Source organism: Amblyomma mixtum, chromosome 9, assembly GCF_055824585.1.
Source record: "Amblyomma mixtum isolate Tamu chromosome 9, ASM5582458v1, whole genome shotgun sequence".
Lineage (NCBI taxonomy): Eukaryota > Metazoa > Arthropoda > Arachnida > Ixodida > Ixodidae > Amblyomma > Amblyomma mixtum.
In genome coordinates, this window is record NC_143020.1 from 124,291,779 (window position 1) to 124,316,982 (window position 25,204).

The 25,204-nt window shown below is 48.7% G+C and overlaps 1 non-coding gene across 1 annotated transcript; it reads right to left on the bottom strand.

Annotated features, from left to right (window-relative positions):
- Positions 1-13,099: 13,099 nt before the first annotated feature.
- TRNAA-CGC (transfer RNA alanine (anticodon CGC)) lies at positions 13,100-13,171 on the bottom strand. Its single transcript has one exon. It is a non-coding gene; the product is annotated as a tRNA-Ala (tRNA).
- Between the last annotated feature and the right edge of the window lie 12,033 nt (positions 13,172-25,204).

The following is a 25,204-nucleotide window of genomic DNA, read 5'->3' on the forward strand; positions in this document are numbered from 1 at the left end:
TTTGGACCTTTTTCATGTGCAACTATTTTCGCCCTCACTTTTATCATCCGCTTTTCTTGCCTTCGCCGGAATACTTGTCAGTTTGAAGACTGGACAAGTTCGCAGTACTCTTTTGTCCCCATGGCAATTCCGCTTCAAGCTTTCTCCACCACCGCACTGCAAACGCCGCGCCTCCACCGTCCACAAATACTCTGACAATAGATGCGAATTGGTATAGAACTTCCCGGGTCTTTTTCGGAGCTCCTGGAACGTCCGCTGGCAGGAAGCCACATGGTCCACGCCGGCTTCCATCCCGCGTCTACGAAAGACACTACTACTCTCCAGCCATTTGAATAAAATTCTCGGTTGTCCAGCAGTTGAAATGCAAGAGTTTTTGGCTACGACATACGAAGCCGATGCCGACGTCCATCCCCCAAAAAGACTCCCAAAAGAGTTACCGCCACAAGAACACGGGGTACAGAAAAAACAATTGGCTGAGGTTTAGCTCTGGTTAAACCGGGTAAGTTGCGTAAGCAAGCAGCAACTGTTTTGCTGGAGGCTAACGCGCGTATTTATTCCCCGTTTCCCACCCGCTTCCTCTCTCCTCTCTCCACATTCCGACACATGCGTCGAGAGCGCGTGACTAGGCGCGCGGCAGCAGCGCGGCGCAGCAACGGTCCTGCCGCCTGGTGGAGCGCGACTGAAACGGTTGCTATGGCAACGGCGCTCCAGCTGTTTGATTTCGGCCACCGCCGGGAGCTACGCGACGGCTCGAAACCTGACGCAGTATTGCTTACGCAATAAAAAGAACTCGGTAAAGGCTTCAAAAGGTCCCACTGCATGTACCACCCTGGGGTGTTGGCACTCCAGCGGGTGGCGGAGACGGCGGAGTGGATGAAAGGGGAGAAGCAAAGATGTCGCCGCAGTTGTTCAGAGAAAAGGAGAAAGCTATACGCCAAGCGTGGCAGCTCCCTGAGGTCTGTGTTTTTACCGAGGAGGCAAGACGAAACAAGAGAGCAGACCCAGTGACAGCACCAGTCACTGCCGGCTTCCACGGGCATATGAACTTGTCTATACTAATCCCTCGAGGTTTTTTCGCCCTCAATTTACAGCTTAGCTGTTTCGAACATTGGAAAACTCGAGGAGAAATGAAGAAAACACTGGTGGCACTTTCGTCGCTAGCTCGGGCTCAGCAAACACTGAATAAACATCGGCGTTAAAAATGCGGTTTCCGGATTTCTGGCAGTAATATTCGCACACGAGATTTTACGCCACGCCGTTCACACCAAATCAACTCGCTCGTGCAAGATATCGCCAGAAAAGGAAAAAAAAGGAGAAAAAGCGTGAAAAAGCACAGGCCGTACGCACATAAAGACTTATACCAGAATGCCAAAAAGGGCAAGAGGTAGGAAAGGTCATCGCGTGAAGCGGCGACAGGCTTCGACCGTTGACGAACGGGCGAAGCGATCCGACAGACGTATATACTGATGACAGAAACAAAACAGAGCGAGAATGGCTGCATTGGGCATCCACCCAAGTGATGCCGTATGGCTGCGCTTCGGTGGATGCCAATGAGTAATTACTCCCTTATTAGGGTTGAAATCTTCGATCAATTCACCCACACAATCTCTCTCTCTCTCTCTCTTTCTCTCTCTCTCTCATGTTTTCGGTACTTTCTTCAGTTTGTGATGCACGCTATAAGCTTGCGGTTGTCAATTTCTCGCTGCAACTGCCATGCTTTTTTTCATCTGACACGCTTCTGAATGCGTCCAGCCTGCGGTTCGTACAATTGCCCGTTGTGTTTTTTCAGGGCGTTAGCTGCTATAGCGAGAAGTACCCCACAGACATGCAATGCATGCGCCAACTCAGCAGCGAGTCTCACATTGAGAGAAGTGGAGTACTTGAACAGCGCACCGTTCATACGCCTTTCTGCAGGAGATCCAAGGAACGGGTTTGTTAGGAAGCCGCGAAAGAAGAGCGGCCAGAGACACGTTACGCAATCAGTGTCGGCGTTCGTATGACCACTGGAAAGACTGTTTTTATACAACGTAGGAAGGATAGTTCCTGGCACGTGCGAGCGCTTCCATCTGATGGCTTTGACAGACATAACCCTGAAGCGGCTGCCGCTAGCCACTGGATTGCGCTGTCATCGCCAGCTACACCGGCTGCAGTTAGCAAACAGGCCTGCGGGAAGTAAGACTCCTATTGAAGTTTAGAACGGTTAATCCACATCACGTTTGGCAGCGGACGTGGAGCGCGTCATGTGTTGGGAAAGTAACCGGATACCTTCGTTGCTGAGGGAAAAGGGACGTTCAGAGTTAACGAACAAGGCGCTTTGATTGCGAAGTCGCTCTAGAAAGGCACGGGGGCAAAAAGGTTCTCGCAAATACGCGCGGCACCGATAGGATCGACGGGGAAGCGTCAGGAAAGACATTGGAAACTCGAGTTCAGGCGTTAAAACGTTCGCAAAGGTTTCTCGAATTGCTTTGAAATCGGGAGCAAGCACCGTGAGTTTGGGATGTCCTTCCGAGCGGAGCGGGCAACTTGAAGCGCCCAGTTGCCTTCCAGGACAAGTTACTCCTCGGAATCAGATCAGCACCCGAACTGTATCCGCGCTGTTGAGTCTAAAAATCCACGCGGTACTATTTAAAAGCCGACGAAGAACAAATGGATCGCATGTTAAATGGAAAGAATAGGAGCTTCAACATGAACAGCGAATGAATACCAGCTGAATATCATTCAAGCTTGGCGCTGAGGTCGTACACCTTAAACAATCGAATTCAAGCATCTTTATAGAAGCAAAGATGATTATGCAGTAAAAGATGAGCGAATTTACTCGGATAGTTCTGCATTCATCAGATCAATAATCAGTTCAACATCGTCAGAAAAACATTGGCGTACAGTGGCGTACAAGCGCAAGAATGAACGTATGCATAAGGGCCGCGCATATAAAGTAATAAATGAAGACTATTGGTGGTTCTGGGAGGGTACGAATCCAGCAGGTTGGTGCGACACGCCCCCATATCAAAAACTCGATCTTGCTTTCCCCCGCCCCCCCCCCCCCCCCTAAAAAAAGCGTAAAATTGGTTCAGCTTTCTCCATAGAATGGGTCGGCAGAAGACAGCTGTTATGCTTCTGGCATGTATGTATGTAAACGACCTTAAGTGTAGGTGGTCATGCTCGACACTTGACAAAGCTCTGCAGTGGACAGGAGCGAAAACAAGCAGCAGTGCATCATAGAAGCACTGGCTCAATAAGACATCCCTGAAGGCTGTTAACTTGCATTAGCAAAGAAAAAAAGAAGCATTGACAAACGTAAAAAGTGATTTCTCCTTGAAATAATGCTCTCGAAAACAAAATTTCATTCCACAGAAACGTTATCGCCGGGGCCATGTTCCAATTCATCACCTCGTGTTGACTAGCACAGGATACCTCAACAGTTCGGAGAGGGGAATGATTTTAACGCAAAGGAATGCGTGTACCCGTGAAGTTTGCTGCAAAATTCCTCCAGTGGTTTTGATCGTTGTCAGCAGCTTAAAGACGCATAAAAGGCTACGGCCACCCTACGCCAATCAATGGGTTCAAACGAATGTTATTCTGTAATGAAATTAATGTTTTGAAAGTTAAAGACTGAAACATTCCCTTTCTTTGGGAACATAAAATCACATGCGTAATCTACAATTGCATATTATGTGTGTTCGTATGAAAGAGAATTTCGTTTTCTACAGTTTTCCAAGTTTTCTGCGAGCACTTCGGTACCATGCGGTTCACTGTGACCATTTCCATATGCTCTGGGTGAGATTTCGCCGTGTTGCTTGAGTACTGAATTTTGAGTGAAGTGTGTGTGGCCCGTGCAAAGGCGGCTAAAAACCACTTTAATAAAACGTTGTCCGTGTCTGAAAGACTTCATTTCACCCAGCAGTGGATTTATCAGGAGGATCTTGTTTTTGACTTCAGCATCCCGCTTAGTCTGCCATTTCCTTCTTTGTAGTGTCGGTAAGCCAGTTAGGGATGATCTTTGACGTGTAGGCGACATCGGCGATGATCTTATAAATGAAGATCCCCTAATACCGTGTGAGAGCACTTGAGGTAGCAAGGCAACCCGGTGGTGCAACGGCCTTAAAGGGCTACTGAAGCGGTTTTAGAATTAGGTGAGTTTAAGGTTGCCGAATGTACAAAATGTGTAGGTAAAGCCTGCGCAGTCGTTTTGCTCTAGCATTTGAAATGGTGTCGTAATCGCCGAATAAAGTTGTCGTCGGCGTTCAGGTTCTCTCAAGTGCACAGCGACTGGCAGAGGCCCCGAAAACGACGTCAGGTATGACGGCACTACGTTTCCAGCGAAGAAACGACTATTACATGGAAGAAAACTACGCCATCGAAGGTGAAGGTCACGTGCATTGTTTGGCGCCATCTGACGACGCACAGCAGCATGCAGGCGTAAACAGCGAACGTCTGAAATTTCGGCAACAATGACGTCACTGCCGAGTTTCCTCGCACTCCTCCAACGTAGTGAGAAGAAGCCTAAACATCATCGCGGTTTTATTCGACGATTATGTCGCCATTTTAAATGCTAGTGCAAAAACACATTGCATGATTTATCTAGAAGCTTGATAGATTCGATTTCTTGAATAACCCCGATTTCTCAAAAAATCGTTTAAGCTTCCCTTCAAGTCGAGCATGGCTTCTCTGCTTGGCACGCTCAAGCCTGCACGTTAGGACAGCCAAGTAGCTGTACATTCAGTAGGGTCGTATTTCAGGGATGTATCTGCGTGCATGTCCTCCTCATCTTGTTTCCTATCAGCGGCCGTGTATCGAGCTAAGTGAAGCCGTGCCTTCGTTTGCTCTAGGTGGAGTCTTACATCTGTAGCGGCCGAGGCACGAACGAAGCCAGGGTGGTACCGGCCGGCCTTCATAATCAACCGGTGCGAAGAGTTGGCGGTCCCAGAGCGCCGGAGCTCGTCACTGTTTCGTGCAAGTTCTGCGTGTTTCGCGCCGAGTTACGGTTTCTTCTGCGATTTTGTGCATAGGAGGAATGGCCACCGCTTCCTCTAAAGCCGTGATGCGCGTGTGTCGAATCAGTCCCGTTATGGTGCGCAACGCGGCCCTGTGCAGACGAGCTAGGTCTTCAAGGATTTTCATGGCCAGTTCGTACACGGGGAAACCGTAGAGAATCTTGCCAACTGCTACCGCGCGAGCCAGCATCTGACAATCCTTGCACCACCGTACTTGTTTTCCAAGCGAGTGTTGAGATACAGGGCACTCTTCTAGGTTCTCTTGAGGCGTTTGATCCAAGTACGAGGACTGTTACAGCTGCATGCGGGCACACCGAAAAGCTTGAGTGATCCCATATGAGATGTGAGCAGCTAACCTGTCATGCGAAAGAAATAAGCTGCGTTGTGCTCTGCACCGCCTTGATCCTCGCCCTTTCACAGAGGCCAGGATCCTCGGTCCGTGGCCACAACAGTCGACGGCCATCAAGGCTTACAAGGCATTGTTTTATTTTTTGAGAGAGACTGCCTTGATTGACAGATTCTGACTGTGTTGCCCGTTCCTTCTCTCTTCCCTCTTTAATCCCCTCATTCCCTTTCTCTGTGCAGGGTAGCCAACCGGAATCCTTTCTGGTTAACACCCCTGCCTTTCCCCTATCTCTGTATCTACCTATCTAACCTGCCATGAGAAGACGCAACAGCTGGGATGGCTTAGTACGAGTCCTGCCATCAATGCTGAGAAATTCAGCCTTGTCAAGTGCTATCTCGAGGCCCAGCTCTGTTAGTGAGGTCTCCAAGCTACGAACCGCTGCCTGCGGCTCGGCTTTACAGACTCAACGTGATTGACTTCGACCCACACTGTTAAGTCTTCCGCGTAGATCGCGAATCCTGCTGCAGTGTCTTGTTCTAGGCGTCTTGCTGCCTTCGCCATCGCCAAGTTAAACAGTAAAGGGCCGAGGATTGAGCCCTGGGGAACTCCCCTATCGAGGTAGCGTGTGCAAGGGGTCCATTCTCGGGTGCCACAGTTGATACGGGCGGGTCTGCTTTGGACAAAGCTCCAGATCCAGTTCAGCGCCCGTTGACTGCGGTAGGCCTGTGCAAGCTCCGCAAGGATGACGTTTTGATCAACGTTGTCGGAAGCTTTTCTCGTGTCGACCGCGAGGACATAATCAGGTACGAGATGTCGAGATGTTATATTAATGACTCGCCAAAGCAACCATAAGCAATCTTGTGTACTCAAATTAGAGCGAAAGCCGGTTTGTGCGGGATGGTACCCAGTTCTGGCGTACTCCAGGTAATACTGAATAATATTGTTGATTAGTAACTCTATCAATTTGCAGATGGTGGAAGTGAGAGAAATACTGGTCTGAGGATGGAAATGACTGAATAATTGTAAATTGTAAATTAGTGTTTGAGGAAATGAAATGTCGCAGTATCTGTCTCACATACCTCGGCGGACACCTAAACCGCGCCGTAAGGGAGGGAGGAAGGTAGGTGTGAAAGAAGAAAGAGAGAAAGAGGTGCCGTAGTGGAGGTCTCCGGAATAATTTCGACCACCTGGGGATCTTTAACGTGCACTGACATCGCACACAGTCATTTCCAGGTTTTGGTATGGGGTTAATGAGTGTTAGCTTGAGCTACTCCCGTACACCCCTGTCTCCCACGTGCTATTTACTGTTTCTAAAAGCTGCTCTTCCGCGACATCACTGCTGTGTAGACATCATGAAGTGCCCGTACTGCGGCTTTATGTGTCGTGCCGGCCTGCGCCATCTAGTTTGGAACTGTTAAGACTTCCATAGGGGACGCGACAACCTCGTCGCCGAGCATGATTTTCCAACCAATGGCGAGGAATTTCGTGCATTGTTCACAGCCGGAGCCAAAAGCATCTGGGGAGATATTAATAAATACGCTAAGATAAGCAGCCTCTACGAAGCAGTGTGGAGCGTGGCTCGAATACCCAAGCCGTCCCCTCATGCATCAAGAGGTCCCTACTTCGCTCTTCCTTAAAAGTCAATTCCCCAAAAAACGGCCTTTAGCCTCCCTTTCTAAAAAAACACCTCATTCATTCTTCTCTGAAGGGGCTGTCTTTTTTTTTTGTCCACCATTTTGAGCTCGTGCAGTACACAAGAGTTTCCGGATTCCAGATTGAACCTAAGAGGCACCTAATCGCCTGTGTGACTATGAGAACAGCCGACAGAACTTTTTCCAAGCCTCTAAAGTTGCTTTACTACGTTCTAAGAAACGCTGATGGCGACAGAAAAAGAATCACGATTTTTTTTTTTTTTTCAGCGAAGCAGCGCTTACGTCAGCACTCCACTCCGCACTGTGCGATGTGGCGTGTAAATGTCGTTAGCGCCGTCATTAATTTCGCGAGAAATCCAGGATGCGGTGAAGGAAAAGGGCAAAGGAGAAAGAAGGATCGCGTCGCCACACGAACTCACTATATATATACAAATGTATATACGATCGAAGCCGCGATAGCGAGGGCACAGATTTCATATAACTTGCTTGAGGAGACGCGTTCCCTCAGCTCTTTATCCGGACGGCCTCTCGCAATCGGGTCGATTTCGGTGCGACGAAGCGGCTGCAGCCGTCGCCAGGAAAAACATAATAACAAAGGAAGGTGTCTGTTTCTTTCTCTTTTTTATGTGTAGTGTATCGGCGTACTCGCGCCAATTTAAAGGAGCAAAGAATCTCTCATTAAATCTGCTACTATGTAAGGCAATCCTCCTTGCTGACGCCAGGGATCTTATAGGATGACGTCAGCATTAAAAATAAATGCCATCATGTTACTGTATTTTTCGAGATCAGCTTCTTTCTCATTTTGCGAAAAAATCCTCTCTTGTTTTTCGGTCTCAACAAAGCAGTTCTGGAAATATCCACTGTGTATTACTAGCAAAAGACGGTGTTAATTGGAAAGACGTGGCACAGGCTTTTGCCCTGCAGTGGGCGCAGTCAGGCTAATGATGATGATGACGATGGACGTCCCAAAGTGACTCAGGCTATGAGCGACTCCATAGAGCAGGGCTCCGGAAATTTCGACCACCTGGGGTCCTTTAACATACACTGACATCCCACAGCACGCGGGCCTCCAGAATTTCGCCTCCATCGAAGCTCGACGGCCGCAGCCGGGATCGAACTCGCGTCTTTCGGGTCAGCAGCGGAACGCCATAACCACTGAGCCAACGCCAACATGTCGGTGCTGTTTAAAACACTGCCTTTTTGCAACCTCCGAATTTGCTCATGATTTGCAACTGCGTTTTCTGCAAGCGACAAGATGGGGTGGAGGGGAAGGTGTTCTTTGTAACATTCTACGGAATAATTTTTGTTTTAGCTTCATCCAGCTCCTCATTTCCCTAAACCGACAAAGCGTAAACAAGACAGCTCCAAAATGCTGAAACGTAAATCAAACAGCTCCTCAAATTCTCAATCTGCAGTGGTGCGTTCAGAAACATTACGAATAAAATGTAAACAATGAACCCCTGCTTTATCGTGGATTATTCCGTCAAAGGCTCTCGACACATCGGGCGCACTCAATTATGCATAAAAATTCGCTGGCACGGAAGTTCCGCCCGTAGGGTTTAAAAGCCCGCCCAGTATACAAGACGGATATTATTATCCTATGGGATCGCATCTAAAGTAAGGTACGCCAAAAACAAAATAGAGTCGATCATCATACGCAAACAGCCAGCCAATGGGAAGCTTCTCAATTCAGCCAGCTCGCTTAATGAATTATGAATGTGTACCAACTAGCACAGCTTTCTGGCCTGTCGCTTAATGAAACCCAGTGTCAGCATAGTTCTGAGAACTCGTGGAAGAAGCACGAATTCAGGTCCGTGATAAAAGGAAAATCAGTGCGATTGTTTGAAGTAAAAAATAATAAAATAATAACCGAGGTTGAATTGCAATTAATCGAGCAAAACGGGCAGCGAATGTCCTGCTCCTAATGACGCCACATAGTAATAAGTCTTTGTCCCCTTTGTTTACATTAATCAGAAAACAAGCACCCGCCTGTTTTTACGAACTGGTATGATTAATACGCCAATCCATTCAAAATGCGGTACAGAAGATTGGTAGTCGCTGCATCTTGTCGTTTTTTGTGCTTAACTTGCAGAAATACAGACAGATTTGGGCATATCTATTAGGAATAACATTGTGTTATAGAGTAATAAACTACTTACGATTTAGACCAAGTACTTTACGTTCTAGCACGATCGAGATTCGCTCCCACAGTAAATAAAAAAGTTCTAAACGGCTTTCTATAACAAAACCTTTCCCCTAGCTACCTGCCTATATAACATTACGCCTGCTGAGGTTCTTGGCCGCTTCATCAACGGAATTGCAGGCTTAGGTTTTGCCGTAAGTACTCTAAAACATGCCTTCTTCTATTGTCGGCTCTTTTGAGTTCGTCTTTAGGAAAAAAAAGGGTGTTGAAATGCTAGTTGTGAAATATAGGGAGAGGTCAGGCGAATATTTGTGCAATTGCGCCTATGCTCTTTTTTTTTATTACCTTTTGGCTATAAAATGAATAGACTATTATTTTCCGTTTATCAACACAACAGAAAATATAGGAACATTCCCTGGTTCTTGGTGTTGGTGAGTGTAGGCTTCCTTCATATATATGTCATAACGAGCCCCTCATTCCACTTCACTTCTCTGTTTAATGAGCTAAGAGGCCAGAAAGCGTAACGCAAAGTGTGTTCGCTGCGTGTAAGAATATCTGCGAAACAGCTGTTTTACACCAGCTTACAGCCACAGTGGAAGAGAGACAAATGTACTGGGGTTCGGTGCTAGATAATTCATCACCATCAGCCTGACTACGTCCATGGCAGGAGAAAGGCCGCGCCCTTACATATCCAGTTAACCTTGTCCTGTGCCAGCTGCGGCCACGTTTTAATTTCACTTTCTATTTATTTCCCATTTACACATGGTGAGGGTCGAGGGAAAAAAGCCACTTCCCTTACCCCCTCAAACTCCTTAATCTCATTCGTCCACCTAACTTTCTGCCGCCCCCTGCTATACGCTTGCCTTCTCTTGGAATCCACTCCGTTACCCTTAAGGACCAGCGGTTATCTTGGCTTCACATTACGTGCCCTGACCAAGCCCATTTCGTCCTCTTGATTTCTACTAGGGTGTCATTCACCCGCGTTTGTTCCCTCAGCCACTCTACCCTCTTCATGTGCCTTAACGTTACGTCTATCATTTTCCTTCCCATAGCTAGCTGCGTTGTCCTGAATTTCAGTTGAACATTTTCGTTATCCTCCACGTTTCTGCCCCATAGGTGAGTACCGGTAAGATATAGCTGTTGTACACATTTTTTCTTTTAGGGATTTTGGTAGACTGCTATTTATGGCATGAGAGAACCTACCAAATGCTCTCCACCCCATCTTTATTCTTCTATTTATTTTACTCTCGTGATCCTGATCTGCTGTCACCATCTACCCTAGGTAGACGTATTCCCTTAGCACTTGCTGAATCTCGCTGCCAATTGTAAACAGTTTTTCCCTTCCGAGATTGTTGAACATTACTTTGCTTTTATGCGTATTCATTTTTAGACCAACAGCACGGCTCTGACTAACTCATTGATCAAGTTTTGCACTTCATCTGCTCAGTGACTTAGCAAGGAAATGTGATCAACGAATCGCAGACCACTAAGGCATTCTCCATTCACTCTTATCCTTAACTGCTCCCAATCCAAGCCTCTCAGTTCCTCTTGTAATCAGGCGATGAATTATCGACAGGAGTTTTGAAGCTTCTCAGAATGGAAGGAAAAAATGTGGATAAATGTAGTAATTGAAGTGGTAACGGCTCGAATTGTTGAAATTCTGTCTCCCTGGCTGACACTCTTCATTCATTACTGGAATTTTATTGCTCACTTTATAATGGACTACGGTGGCTGTGGAGCCGTTGCCACTTCAATTACAGCATTTATTCACATTTTTTCCTTCCATTCTGAGAAGCTTCAAAACTCCTGTCGATAATTCGTTATGGATAACTATTATCACCATCGGTTCTTTTTCAGCAACCATGCTCGATATGTGGTTTACCAAGCGCGTCAAGATACAGGAGGCTATAAGAGCTGAATAAATTAAATAAGCATGAAATTGAATCGTGCAGCATAAATTACGCAGAAATTTCGAAATAACTCTCTTATTTTGACGGATGTAACCATCCACAAGGGGACAAGGACCGCAGCAATCAAGTAAAAAAGCAGCAAACACGAACGCAAAAATATGCGAAGGGCACTTAGGACTACTTACATGCTTCGAATGCGAAATAATTTTTCTGATTTTCATTGCCTTTTATTATCTGTTCTTTCTTTCTAACGACGCACCTACTCATTAGCATACAGTCGTAAGAAAATTCACAAACTAGGCTCAATTTTTCTTCGCCGAGAAGCAACTTGGCTTTGTCGCCCATAATTCGAAGGCGTTTTAAGTTTGCTAGATCACTCAAAACAGGCATCGATTCAGGCTGCTGGCTCTGAGCATTGTAGCGTTCTTTTTGATAAGTCACGCTGCCAGTTAAATACTCCTTCGCTGGCCGAGCGTCCAGATCACAGTGTCTTACAGACATCCTCGATTTCCATGTACTGTGAAGGCAAAGCATGGCACACCGCCTTCATTATCGGCAGGTACAAATCTTATACCACGTGGCGTGACTGGCAGGTTCAATCATAGCGCAGCCTAAATTGTGGCTGCCACATTGAATATTATGGTATTGGTAGTTATCTTGCTCTTCCGCTGGTGAAACTTTTTGGGCTGTGAACAGAAAATAAAGAAGAAAAGTTTTGTGGACTACCGGCCTTTTAGTTCTAATATGTTTACTATCATGTTTTTGCCACGTAGCGTCTACCTAGGTTCTCTGTAAATAGATTTTTGTGTGTGTGTATTCAGACACACATATGTATATATATATATATACATATATATATATATATATATATATATATATATATATATATATATATATATATATATATATATATATATGTATATATATGAAAGAAGCCAACAGCCACAGAAACCAAGGGGCACAGGGGATTTTTAATTTATTCATTTATTTTGTGGTGTTGATCAATTTAGAATATTACTGAATATGTTATCGCTTAAAGCTAATTGATTAGAAAATCAGAAGAAAAAACAACCACTGCCGCCGGTGGGATCCGAACCCACGACCTCCGAATTACGCGTCCGGTGCTCTACCTCTGAGCTCCGGCGACGGCTGTCAAATCTTCTGCTTTCGGGGGTATTTATGTTTATAAGTAACCTAACCTTGAGTGTGTTCAACAGCGCCACCCACGTTCATAAGCGGCGGACGTAGAATGTCCTGAGTTACCGCAGGTGTGACGTAGAACGTCATCGAACGGAGAGGGTGGAAGCTGCGTGAGAACCCTCTTATGCTTCCTATGGCGTCAAGGCTGCCAGAATCGAGGCCCTCGCTAAGCAATTAAGCAAACAAGGGAAGGGGTGTGAGGGGCTCGTTATAAATATGAAAGAAGCCAACAGCCACAGAAACCAAGGGGCACAGGGGATTTTTAATTTATTCATTTATTTTGTGGTGTTGATCAATTTAGAATATTACTGAATATGTTATCGCTTAAAGCTAATTGATTAGAAAAGCAGAAGAAAAAACAACCACTGCCGCCGGTGGGATCCGAACCCACGACCTCCGAATTACGCGTCCGGTGCTCTACCTCTGAGCTACGGCGACGGCGGTCAAATCTTCTGCTTTCGGGGGTATTTATGTTTATAAGTAACCTAACCTTGAGAGTGTTCAACAGCGCCACCCACGTTCATAAGCGGCGGACGTAGAACGTCCTGAGTTACCGCAGGTGTGACGTAGAACGTCATCGAACGGAGAGGGTGGAAGCTGCGTGAGAACCCTCTTATGCTTCCTATGGCGTCAAGGCTGCCAGAATCGAGGCCCTCGCTAAGCAATTAAGCAAACAAGGGAAGGGGTGTGAGGGGCTCGTTATAAATATGAAAGAAGCCAACAGCCACAGAAACCAAGGGGCACAGGGGATTTTTAATTTATTCATTTATTTTGTGGTGTTGATCAATTTAGAATATTACTGAATATGTTATCGCTTAAAGCTAATTGATTAGAAAAGCAGAAGAAAAAACAACCACTGCCGCCGGTGGGATCCGAACCCACGACCTCCGAATTGCGCGTCCGGTGCTCTACCTCTGAGCTACGGCGACGGCTGTCGAATCTTCTGCTTTCGGGGGTATTTATGTTTATAAGTAACCTAACCTTGAGAGTGTTCAACAGCGCCACCCACGTTCATAAGCGGCGGACGTAGAACGTCCTGAGTTACCGCAGGTGTGACGTAGAACGTCATCGAACGGAGAGGGTGGAAGCTGCGTGAGAACCCTCTTATGCTTCCTATGGCGTCAAGGCTGCCAGAATCGAGGCCCTCGCTAAGCAATTAAGCAAACAAGAGAAGGGGTGTGAGGGGCTCGTTATAAATATGAAAGAAGCCAACAGCCACAGAAACCAAGGGGCACAGGGGATTTTTTATTTTATTCATTTATTTTGTGGTGTTGATCAATTTAGAATATTACTGAATATGTTATCGCTTAAAGCTAATTGATTAGAAAAGCAGAAGAAAAAACAACCACTGCCGCCGGTGGGATCCGAACCCACGACCTCCGAATTACGCGTCCGGTGCTCTACCTCTGAGCTACGGCGACGGCTGTCAAATCTTCTGCTTTCGGTTACTTATAAACATAAATACCCCCGAAAGCAGAAGATTTGACAGCCGTCGCCGTAGCTCAGAGGTAGAGCACCGGACGCGTTATTCGGAGGTCGTGGGTTCGGATCCCACCGGCGGCAGTGGTTGTTTTTTTTTCTTCTGCTTTTCTAATCAATTAGCTTTAAGCGATAACATATTCAGTAATATTCTAAATTGATCAACACCACAAAATAAATGAATAAATTAAAAATCCCCTGTGCCCCTTGGTTTCTGTGATTGTTGGCTTCTTTCGTATTTATAACGAGCCCCTCACACCCCTTCCTATATATATATATATATTGTAGTGAATTACAATTAACGCGCCTGAACTATTATGAATGCGCCTCAGGTTGCCTCGATGGCAGACGAAGAAGTTGACGACGAAGTGTGCCGGCGCGCGCGGCTCCAGCTCTCTGGCTGTGTAGACTGACTGTGATTTTGCTGCCGTCCGCTCAGCTGTTTGGTGAACTGTATAGCTGAGGTCACTAGTACGCGAACCCCCTTTCATTTGGTGGAGGTTGCGGTCGTCTGACGCCCTGGACCTTCGCAGCCGTCTTCTCCCGCCGCTCACAATGCCTAAGGACTCCGTGCCCAGTCCTGCACCACCCACCCCGACCGTTCTGTGCGCTGGAGCGCTGCGGCAGCGTGATCCCGCTTTTTTCAGCGGCACCGGCGACGATGACGTCGAGGATTGGCTGGCATCGTACGAACGGGTGAGCACCCATAACAAGTGGGACGATGCACTCAAACTCAACAACGTCATCTTCTACCTTTCGGACGTTGCGAACCTATGGTTCAGAAACCACGAATCCGACATCCCCACGTGGTCAGCTTTCAAGTCCAATTTTTCTGATGTATTTGGCAGGCCTGCGGTGCGCAAGCTGCGCGCGGAACAACGCCTGCGAAGTCGGGCGCAGCTGCCTGGTGAAAATTTCACCAGCTACATAGAGGACGTTGTGAACCTGTGCACACGAGTTGATGCCTCTATGTCTGAGCGCGCCAAGATTGAGAACATTTTGAAAGGAATCGACGACGATGCGTTCCAGATGCTTCTGGCACGCAATCCCACCACAGTCGCCGACGTCATTACTCATTGCCAGAACTTTGACGAACTTCGGAAGCGACGCATCCTCACCCGTTCTCCGCTCTCACAGCAGGAATCGCTTGCTTCCCTCACATCTGACACCGACCCGGCGCAACTGTCACCGCAGATAAAGCAGTTTGTTCGGGAGGAAGTCGCGCGTCAGCTCTCGTTGATGCCCTCCAGTCACGACGCTGCGACTCCTCTGGTGGCGCCATTGCAGGAGGTCATCCGCCATGAAGTTGCCGAGGCTATTCCTACTGCACATCCAGTCCCTTCGGTTGCTCCCTTAACCTACGCCGAGGCTCAGTATCCCCAACCATCTCCTATACCCGCCCGGATGACCTACGCAGAAGCAGCGGCGCGCTCCGTGCCCCTGACTGTTCCACCTCGTCAGCCCGTCCTGCGCCCGCCCCGTCTCTACGACCAGCCCCGGTTTCTTCGCCGTCTCCGCAGCGGCTTTACAACCCTTGGCGCACATCGGATAACCGACCCATCTGTTACTCCTGTGGGTACGCGGGACATGTCGCCCGCCACTGTCGCCGTCGCATGGTGGCATCGCCAACCATCTCAACCCCTGTGCATCCATCCCAGATGTTTTATTCGGCTTCTCCATCCTCGCCGCTAGACGCGTACGCCCCCGACCGTCGTGCTTACGAGACCCGACGTTCTCCATCACCGCGCCGTCGCTCACTGTCACCAATGCGCCGTCGCCCTCCCTCCGCTGAAGAGGGAAACTAAGATCCGCAGTTCCGGAGGCAAGAACTGCGCGCTGTTCGAAAAGCTCAAGGCCTCCGTTTTCCCCACGCAACGTTCTTCAGGTCATCGTCGACGGACTGCCGGTACATGCGCTTATCGACACGGGTGCCTCAGTATCAGTGATTCACGAAAAACTCTGCCGCCGCTTGCGCAAAGTGACGACGCCATTTACGGGTCTCTCGCTCCGCACCGCTAGTGAACAGTGCATTGCCCCTCTCGCCTCGTGCACAGCGCGAGTCATCATTGACGATATATTGTATTCAGTCGAATTGTTGGTGCTGTCCTCATGCTCACATGACATAATTCTCGGGTGGGACTTTCTGTCACACAACAACGCCGTCATTGATTGCGCCCGCGCTGAAGTTGAATTTTCCCCTTTGTTTGACGAGCTTACTACTGAAACCTCTGCCCCCTTGCCACTCAAGGTCACTATCGCTGAAGATGTTGAAGTAGCGCCGGGAGCATCTGCCCTTGTTTCCCTGTCGTGCCGTGCCGCGTCGGATGACACCGTTTTATTTACGCCGTCTGCTTCCTTTGTACGCCGGAAGAACCTGCCGCTACCTTCTGCTGTCCTCGATGTTTGGCGGGGTGTCACGAAGATGCTGCTCTACAATCCATCCTCGTGTGCCCTTACCCTGCTACCTGGTGAGTCCCCTGGCTGCATTCAACCTGTCTGCCTTCTCTCTGCCCTTAATGTCCACGAGGCAGCCAGCGGTCCCTCTCTAAACGCCATGCATTCCGAGCTCGCTACTGAACCTGAGTCTGACGAACTTTTCCGCGCCGCCATCGACGATACTCTTCCGTCCACCTACCGTCAGCAGCTTTCAGCCCTTCTCCACACTTTCCGCTTCGCTTTCGATGCAGCCCATCAGCCTTTAGGCCGTACATCAACCGTGGCTCATCGCATTGAGACCGGCTCCCACCCGCCTTTTCGGCAGCGCCCCTATCGCGTGTCTGCGGCTGAGCGTCAAGTGATAAGTGAGCACGTTGAAGACATGCTGCACCGTGGCGTCATCCGTCCCTCTCACAGCCCTTGGTCTTCTCCGGTGGTGCTGGTCAAGAAGAAAGACGGTTCTATCAGATTTTGTGTCGATTACCGGCGACTGAACAAAATTACCCACAAAGACAATTATCCGCTTCCCCGCATCGATGACGCTCTTGACTGTCTCCAAGGCGCCGAATACTTCTCCTCTCTTGACTTGCGTTCGGGCTACTGGCAGGTCCCGATGGCTGCCGCTGACCGTGAGAAGACCGCATTCGTTACCCCCGACGGCCTTTACGAGTTCACCGTTATGCCATTCGGCCTGTGCAACGCGCCAGCTACATTCGAAAGAATGATGGATAACGTCTTACGGAAGCTGAAGTGGCATACGTGCCTCTGTTACTTGGACGATATCGTTGTCTTTTCGGTAGATTTTTCCACTCACCTCACGCGCCTGCAGCAGGTTCTGACTTGCCTCACCGACGCCGGCCTACAGCTTAATCTGAAGAAGTGAAACTTCGGCGCCCGGCAGCTAACCATCTTGGGTCACATTGTATCTAAGGAAGGCGTTCTCCCCGACCCGGCCAAACTTCGCGCTGTTGCGGAGTTTCCCAAGCCGACAACAATGAAGCAGCTTCGGAGCTTTATCGGTCTGTGCTCCTATTTTCGGCGCTTCGTCCGCAATTTTGCGTCGATCATTGCGCCACTCACGAAACTGCTTGGAACAGACAACCACCTGTCCGCTTGGTCCCCCGAATGCGAAGACGCGTTCACCACACTGCGCCGTCTTCTTACCTCGCCGCCCATACTTCGCCACTACGATCCGAGAGCCCCTACCGAGGTACATACTGATGCAAGTGGCGTCGGCCTCGGAGCTGTCCTGACTCAGCGGAAAGATGGTTATGAGGAATACGTCGTGGCGTATGCGAGTCGGGTGCTCAGCAAGGCTGAATGCAACTATTCCGTTACGGAGAAGGAATGTTTAGCGATCGTCTGGGCACTCATGAAATTTCGACCCTATCTGTACGGCCGCCAGTTTGATGTCGTCACGGACCATCACGCGCTTTGCTGGTTGTCGTCTCTTAAAGACCCGGCCGGCCGCCTCGCCAGGTGGGCTCTCCGCCTTCAGGAGTTCGACATCCGCGTTGTATATCGCTCTGGCCGTAGGCACATGGACGCCGACGCTCTATCTCGATCTCCTCTGCCCACCGCCGCTGCATGCTCATCCGTGCCTGAACCCGTCCTCTCGCCTCTTACCGCCTCTGATATGCTTGCCGAACAGCGCAAAGACCCGTGGCTTGCGTCGATCATCGACGTCGTGACCAACGCTCACACTGCTGTGCCTTCGCGCACTCTACGCCGCCAGGCACCACATTTTGCGTTCCGTGATGGCCTGCTCTACCGCCGTAACTACACGCAAGATGGTCGACGGTGGCTCCTCGCGATACCTCGCCATTTACGTTCTGAGATCTGTGCCTCGTTTCACGCTGACCCACAATGTGCCCACGCCGGTGTGTTGAAGACGTTTCAAAGAATATCTCAGCGTTATTATTGGCGGGGCATGTACGGGTACATTCGCCAATACGTCCGCTCCTGCATCGCCTGTCAGCGACGCAAGTCTCCCGCGCCACGTACGAGCGGCCCCTTGCAGCCATTGCCATGCCCGGCTCGCCCATTCGATCGTGTTGGCGTCGACCTCTACGGCCCGCTGCCCTACACGTTATCTGGGAACCGCTGGATAATTGTTGGCGTCGACCACCTAACCCGATATGCAGAGACCGCCGCACTACCCGCTGCCACTGCTCGTGACGTTGCCCACTTCCTGCTGCACAATTTTGTTCTCCGCCATGGTGCGCCGCGCGAGTTGCTCAGTGATCGAGGCCGTGTCTTTCTTTCGGACGTGGTGGAAGCCCTCCTCAGAGAGTGTCGCATCATTCATCGGACCACCACTGCCTACCACCCTCAAACTAACGGGCTGACTGAGCGCTTTAATCGCACTCTCGGCGATATGCTCACCATGTACGTCTCGTCAGATCAGTCTAACTGGGACTCTGTGCTGCCTTTTGTGACGTACGCATACAATACCGCCACCCAGTCAACCACCGGATTTTCCCCTTTCTACCTGTTGTATGGCCGTGAGCCGTCCTCCACAATGGACACGGAATTGTAGTGAATTACAATTAACGCGCCTGAACTATTATGAATGCGCCTCAGGTTGCCTCGATGGCAGACGAAGAAGTTGACGACGAAGTGTGCCGGCGCGCGCGGCTCCAGCTCTCTGGCTGTGTAGACTGACTGTGATTTTGCTGCCGTCCGCTCAGCTGTTTGGTGAACTGTATAGCTGAGGTCACTAGTACGCGAACCCCCTTTCAATATATATATATATATATATATATCCCTTCTGTACAAAACCATGTAAACAAAAAACATGAAAGAAAAAAACAGTTTTGTGAACTACGGCTTGCGCGCTCGCCTCGCAATCTGAAGGTCGTTGGTTGAATTCCCCACACCTTCCGAACATGTTTCTTTTCTTTAATACCACGGTGACGTCATCTGTTATTTTTAGTAACCACTTTTGCCGTCAACGACGACAAAGCCAGGTTTCGCTGCCGATGAGTCTTATAATGCTTTTGCGTTATTATTTAGATGACGCTATAGAGGCGAGCTTATTTTGAGATGACACTCAAGAGGCGAAATCAAACGTCACAAAAAGATTTAGCGTACAAAAAGAAGGGCATCAGATAAAAAGTCGATCTGATTTTAACTAATACGCTTGGAGAGAATTCTACCGAGCCCCCCCCCCCCCCCCCCCCCCTCCACACGTTGTAATAACTTTTACACTGCTTCAGCCTATCTTCAAGTTTTTGTTTTGTTTCTTTTTTTTGCGCTTTACCTTGAATCCTGCTTAAAGCTCATCTTCTCAATTTACAGATAGGCGGTCTTGTGAGAACTCGCGTTGTTAAACACTGAAAAAGTAAAAACAAAAAAATTCGCTGTGGCTTTTAGCTTCGTTAAGCCCGGTAATTGCGAAAGCAAAATCCGTACCTACGCCATGGTTCAGCTGGTAGTGTAGCTGGTGGTGGTGCTTGTGGTTAGACTTGTGGTGATGCATCGGTTATACAATCAAATCCAATGTAATCCAATCTAATCTAATGCAATCTAATCCAATCCAATCCAATCCAATCCAATCCAATCTAATCTAATTTAGTCTAATCTAATCCAATCTAATGTATTCTAATGTAATCTAATCTAATCTAAGGCCGCCGGTGGTGGCACCGCCACTACTCGCAGAGGGCGCGAGATGGTCGCCCAGCTCTTCGGCGTGACGTCACACAGAGGTCATGCGAAAGGTCATTTCATGTGCACCGCCGTCGCACGCAGAGGCTTGAAAGTGCAAGCAGTAAAGCTTTCGCTTTAAAATAGCTGCCTTCAGGAGAAAGTGCAAAGCGAGAAGAGCGAACGTCGGAGGTGGAAGGGAGTAAGCACGCAAAATTCGACACCGCTGAGCCGAAGATGAAACCGCGAAGTCCAACTGCGACGTTGTTTCTCAGTGTTGAATAGAGGCCATTCTTCAAAAGGGATCGAGTTTCGCTCGGCGACGAAAGCAGGGAAGCGTCTGGAAGGACGTACACCAACGTGTCTGTTTACATAAACACTACGACGTGCACGTGACGCCGGGAAGCAAATACGCTACGGGCTGCTCCTAGCGAATAACCGATGAACACAGTGCACAGAAAATTATGCTCGAACGTGGGAACATTGGGGAAAACCTGCCGACGCCAGTAACCGTAATCCGATTTTTATTCGAAAACTCCGTGCTGAAGGTTTTAAACCTCTGGGCTGCGGCGACATTTCATAAGCGTTATAAAACGGGAAGCAATTTTATCTCTGAGAAGAAAAAAATATGCAAAGGCTTAGCTTGGTTAAGCCAAAAATGCGTTGCATATTGTGCGGTCTTTTTGCGCGAGGTATTGCTTGGCGGCACTCGATTTTCTCAGCAGCTTTTCCTGCGTGACGTATGGATGGATGGATGGGTGGATAGGAGCGCCCCCCTTTGAAACGGGGCGGTGGCAACCGCCACCATGCTCAGCCGTCCTTTTTTTGTCTTTTTTTCCTTTTGTTTTCTTTTTTCTTTTGTTTTTTTAGTTGTTTGGTGACGTCACGTCACCACGTGACATGACGTCATGTGGTTTGGTGGCTGCCCGGCCGCGCCCAAGGGCTGAACTGAGTGATTGCAATATGCTACGCATAAAAGAAGCAGCGTGCATCACAGAAACAACGAAACGGAGATGCCACTCGCGCACGTCGAAAACGAGCGAGTTGATCAACATAGCTAACTAATCTGCGGCAAAAAAAGAATGCCACCCGTCAGAAAGTGATTCCAGAACACTGAGAAGGCTGAAGGAGCGTGCAGTGTGGATTATACAAGGATGCGTCTTGTACACCAGAAATACGGTATATGTCCCTACAATTTTCAATACGCTTCCTGATCAGGTGTTGTCCGCTGCTTCTAAAGCCACCGTAAAACAAATGCTCAAATCTGTGAAGTTTTGATTCTAAATTGATGCAAGAGACTTGTAAATTCGAATGTGATTTTTTTTTCTCTTTTATACAATGTATCTTCCTTAGTATTTGTATTTCAGTGTTTGTGCACTTACCCTGACACTTTATTGCCTTTACTTTTCGCTCGCCGATTTTGCCGGGCCTAGTCCTGCGAGCCTCCTCTTGGCTTTGACAGGCCTGAGTCTGTATGTATCACAATGTGTTGTGGCAATAAAGATTATTATTATTATTATTATTATTATTATTATTATTATTATTATTATTATTATTATTATTATTATTATTATTATCATCATCATTATAAAAGCAACGCGATGCAGTGGTCGTGCAGTGCATCGAACTACGTGGCGATTCTAACTACACGGAGCCCCATGACACAGTGGATTTCAAAGTGTGCTGAACCCAGCGGCAACGCCCGCAGGTTTCACAGTAGCCAGGGCAGGTTCATCGGTCAACCACACGGCGGCGATGCACTCGGCAGCCCCGCCCGCGCCCTCCTAAGCCGCTTTCCGGCACGCAGCGGCGCCTTTCTCATAATACAAGACGAAAAGGAAGCAATCCACGTCCCAAGTTCGCTGGCACCACTAAGCCGAACCTCACAGGCGCCACACTTTCCATTCCGGGACCGCGCTAGGCAAGCAACGCTTCCTAAACGAAAGAAGCGACAAAACAAGAACGAAGTTCGAAAGCCGAAGCGGTAGAAGAGTGCCCACAGGGCTGCGAAAAAAAAGGAAACAAGCACAACTCGACGCCCGGCATACGAGGACGTGACAAGTTGAGAAATAATTCGTCGTTTGAGTTTCTCACATTGTTTTTCATTTTCACCCACCCACTTTCCTTGACGTTTACCTGATTTAGCTTATTTTTCAGGGCACTGCCCAAGAAGAGACAAGTAGACAGCAAAATACGGACGCGTCGCTCCGACCTGAGTGGAGCTGCATAGGCCACCAAAAAGAAAGAAAAAACGCGGCGAAAGAGAAAGTGGCCGAACAACGAAGAGAGAGTGAAGGCCTGGGAGGAGCGATCGAGAGGGCACGAAGAGGACCCCCTCTCCACCCATCCGCGGCACCTCAAGCGCGCTGACGTGTTCGTAAGCGCTCCAACGGGTCGTGCCGGCACAGGGATGTGACACTGCTCAGGACTCTCACTCCTCAAAACAGGCTCGTAAAGGAGATGTCAGAAGAAATACCCAGGTAGCTGTAGTTGTACTCGCTAGTAAGACGGCCCCTTAACACCGGTGGTCGCGAAATTTTCAAACGAAGAGGACGTCGTAAAACCCTAGCAATGAGAAAGGCAGTTACCGTTGGACCTGATTTTGTCTCCGCTTAGTTCCATGGAGGACTGCAACAGGAAGAAGAGATAGTCAAACAGGGTACAGATCGTACACTTCAAGATGTCAGGAGGACGACTCCTGTCATCGCGTGCAGTTTATGTCAGTCGCATCCCCCCTTTTAGGATATGCTAAAAGCATCCTCACGCCAGTAAAGCTGAGGCGACGGAGTCACATCCATAACTACTTACAAAGATACAGGGCAATTCTACTATTGCGTGTAGCTTAGGCTAACACCCATGTGACACCACAGAGGTTACACCAAAAGAAGACGAAAAAGAAGGCCTGTGGCATTAGTAATCTCTTTGGTTTGGGAATTTTTTCCCTCAGGATGCACTTCGGTACAGGAGAGAAACGCATACGACGACCAGTGCACGACATAGACAGAGAGAGAGAGAAACAACTTTATTGCCATAGATTGGCGGGATTTAGGGCAGGTGGGCTTGGTGTGGCCCCCAGGTGGGGGCGGCTTCCCGGATGGTTTATATTACCCTCTGGTTTCGTTCTCCACACTATACTGTCCCTTTAGGGCGTTAGGAAGAAGAAAGAAAGGAGGAAGAAGTTCCGCTGACCGGTAGTGTTTTATTTCGAAATAACTCTCGCGCACGCTCACCGCAGGACGAGAACGAGAAAAGACGGTGAAAGTACCAGGAGCAACAAAATGCCAGACAGCTAGGCGTGTTTTTTCTTTTTTTTCTAACACGGCGTTTCAGTTGTGCGTGCTTTGCCCCTAAGAGGCCGAATTTCCGGTTATCTTTAGAAAGAAAAGAGAGCTTAGGAATGCCCCCGACGAGAACTCTTTCAATTCGCAGTTGACTCATACGCGCGCTCTCCACATGTTCGGAGAAGAAAGCCGAGGGTAAAGGCAACCGCTACTAAAAGAACGTCCACATGTTGGCTGCTTTTATTATCCTTGTTTTTACTTTAATCTACTCTCCCTTCCTGTGAAGTTACGCACGCTGGAGGCGAGCACGTTCCTCCTTCAGTGCACACGCTTCACACAATGTGGAAAGGAGGAAACGCACTCCTTCCAGCCTTGACGGCGTCCGATTCGTTCCGGCAACGGCGGGTGGGCAAGTTCGAGCGGTTCAAACGAGTTCGGTAACACCGAGTTCGCCTCTCTTCAGAATAGGCTGCGGCGCGAACGGAAAAATCATCTACAAATGAAGATTCGCTCTCGCCGAGCCGCTAGCGTGCCGGCGACGATTTGTCGGCCTGTTCGGCGGTGCGCGTAGACGAAAGATTCCACTGTGCGAGCGTCTGCCACTATCGCGTGCTCGAACACCGGTATTGCTTCGCGATAAATTTGATTGCTCTAGTCCAGGAGAACAGGCATCCCCTTGCCACCCTTCCCCTGCCCCCTCCCCCTTTGTGCATTGAGTAAAGTAAGCTACGAGAGTCATTAGCCGAGATTTCCTTTACTTTGCGAAAAACATCGCCAGCAGTTGCTTCTGCGAAGAACTTATTGCAAACTGCAAAAGGGAACAGCAGCGACTGTGTAGAATATGCGCGCGCGCAATGTCCTCTTCAAGACTTCCCCTAGTTGTACTTCCACTGATTTACAGCCAGTCAAGGAAGAATATCATCTCTGACAAGTAAGGTATGTGGAGATGAACAACGAACATCGAGCTGTAGGAGATCGCCGTCATACAGAGCCCCAGAGTCCCACTTCAAAGCAGCGAACATCCAACTGCCAAGGAACTGAAGATGGCCAAGGATTCAACATTTGGATTTAGCATGGTGACTTCTGGTCAGCCCACGTATCGTCCCCTTTTCTTTTAACTTGCCTGACTAAAAAAGTCATACAGAATGGTATGCAAGTGATAAAGAGAGGCGCCTAACCGAAAAACGAAAGACGCGCGCCACGTCACAGACGTCAAGGACAAGACGACGACCAGGAAACGAGAACTGCCACAAGACATATTCTCCGGGGCAAGATGATGCTTGGGACGAACGGTCCACGAACAAAGAACGTGCCTGTCAACGAATGATTCAACCACGAATGCTTCCTGTTAAACTTCAACTCAGCTGCAGCGCAACTTGTGACGTTCATAGGTGACGTTCATAGCAGGTGCGAGCCGTCGAAGGAAACGTTCAGGACAATATGGCCCATCACACACGATACGACGGCGCACAGAGATAGATGCGCCTCCAAGCACGCATCAGTTGGAGCCATCGCCTTTCGGAGAGTGTTCCGGTAACGCTACTGCTCAGAAGTCCCCGCCCTTCGCTGTTGGAAGCGCGGTCAACGAAAGTGTGTATCCAAGACTACGCCCCGCAGCAGATTTTCAAGGTGAGTGCTTGCACAAGTATGCTATGGAATCGGTTTTCAGTGTAGCACGGTAACACTGTGACTGCTGATAAGGAGACAAAGAGTCGTGCAATATTCATATTACTATGTTTCCACCCCAAGCTGGCACTTGTGGCAGAAAACAAAAACTCCTAAAAAGTGATAAAACTTGTTTAATTCAATAATGTCTAGGAAAAAACTCCGGGCCAGTTTTGACCATTCTCGGGTCCTCAGTTCCAGTACACTTGCATTTTTGCACTTGTGCCCCATTGATACTCAGCCAGTCGATGTAGAAACCGCGACCACGGGCACTGCAGCCGATACCGCGGCCTCCGAGCCACCGTGGAAGAAGCGTGCAAACAAAGCCCGCGCTGGATCCCTCCTTCATATTCCGCTATATCCCCGTTTCTTTGAGTCCGTTAAGGAAGCAATCTATCCAGAAGCCCTCGAGGCAGCTCGTAATCAACATTCCCTGCTGGCACAGCGGCTCAAGTA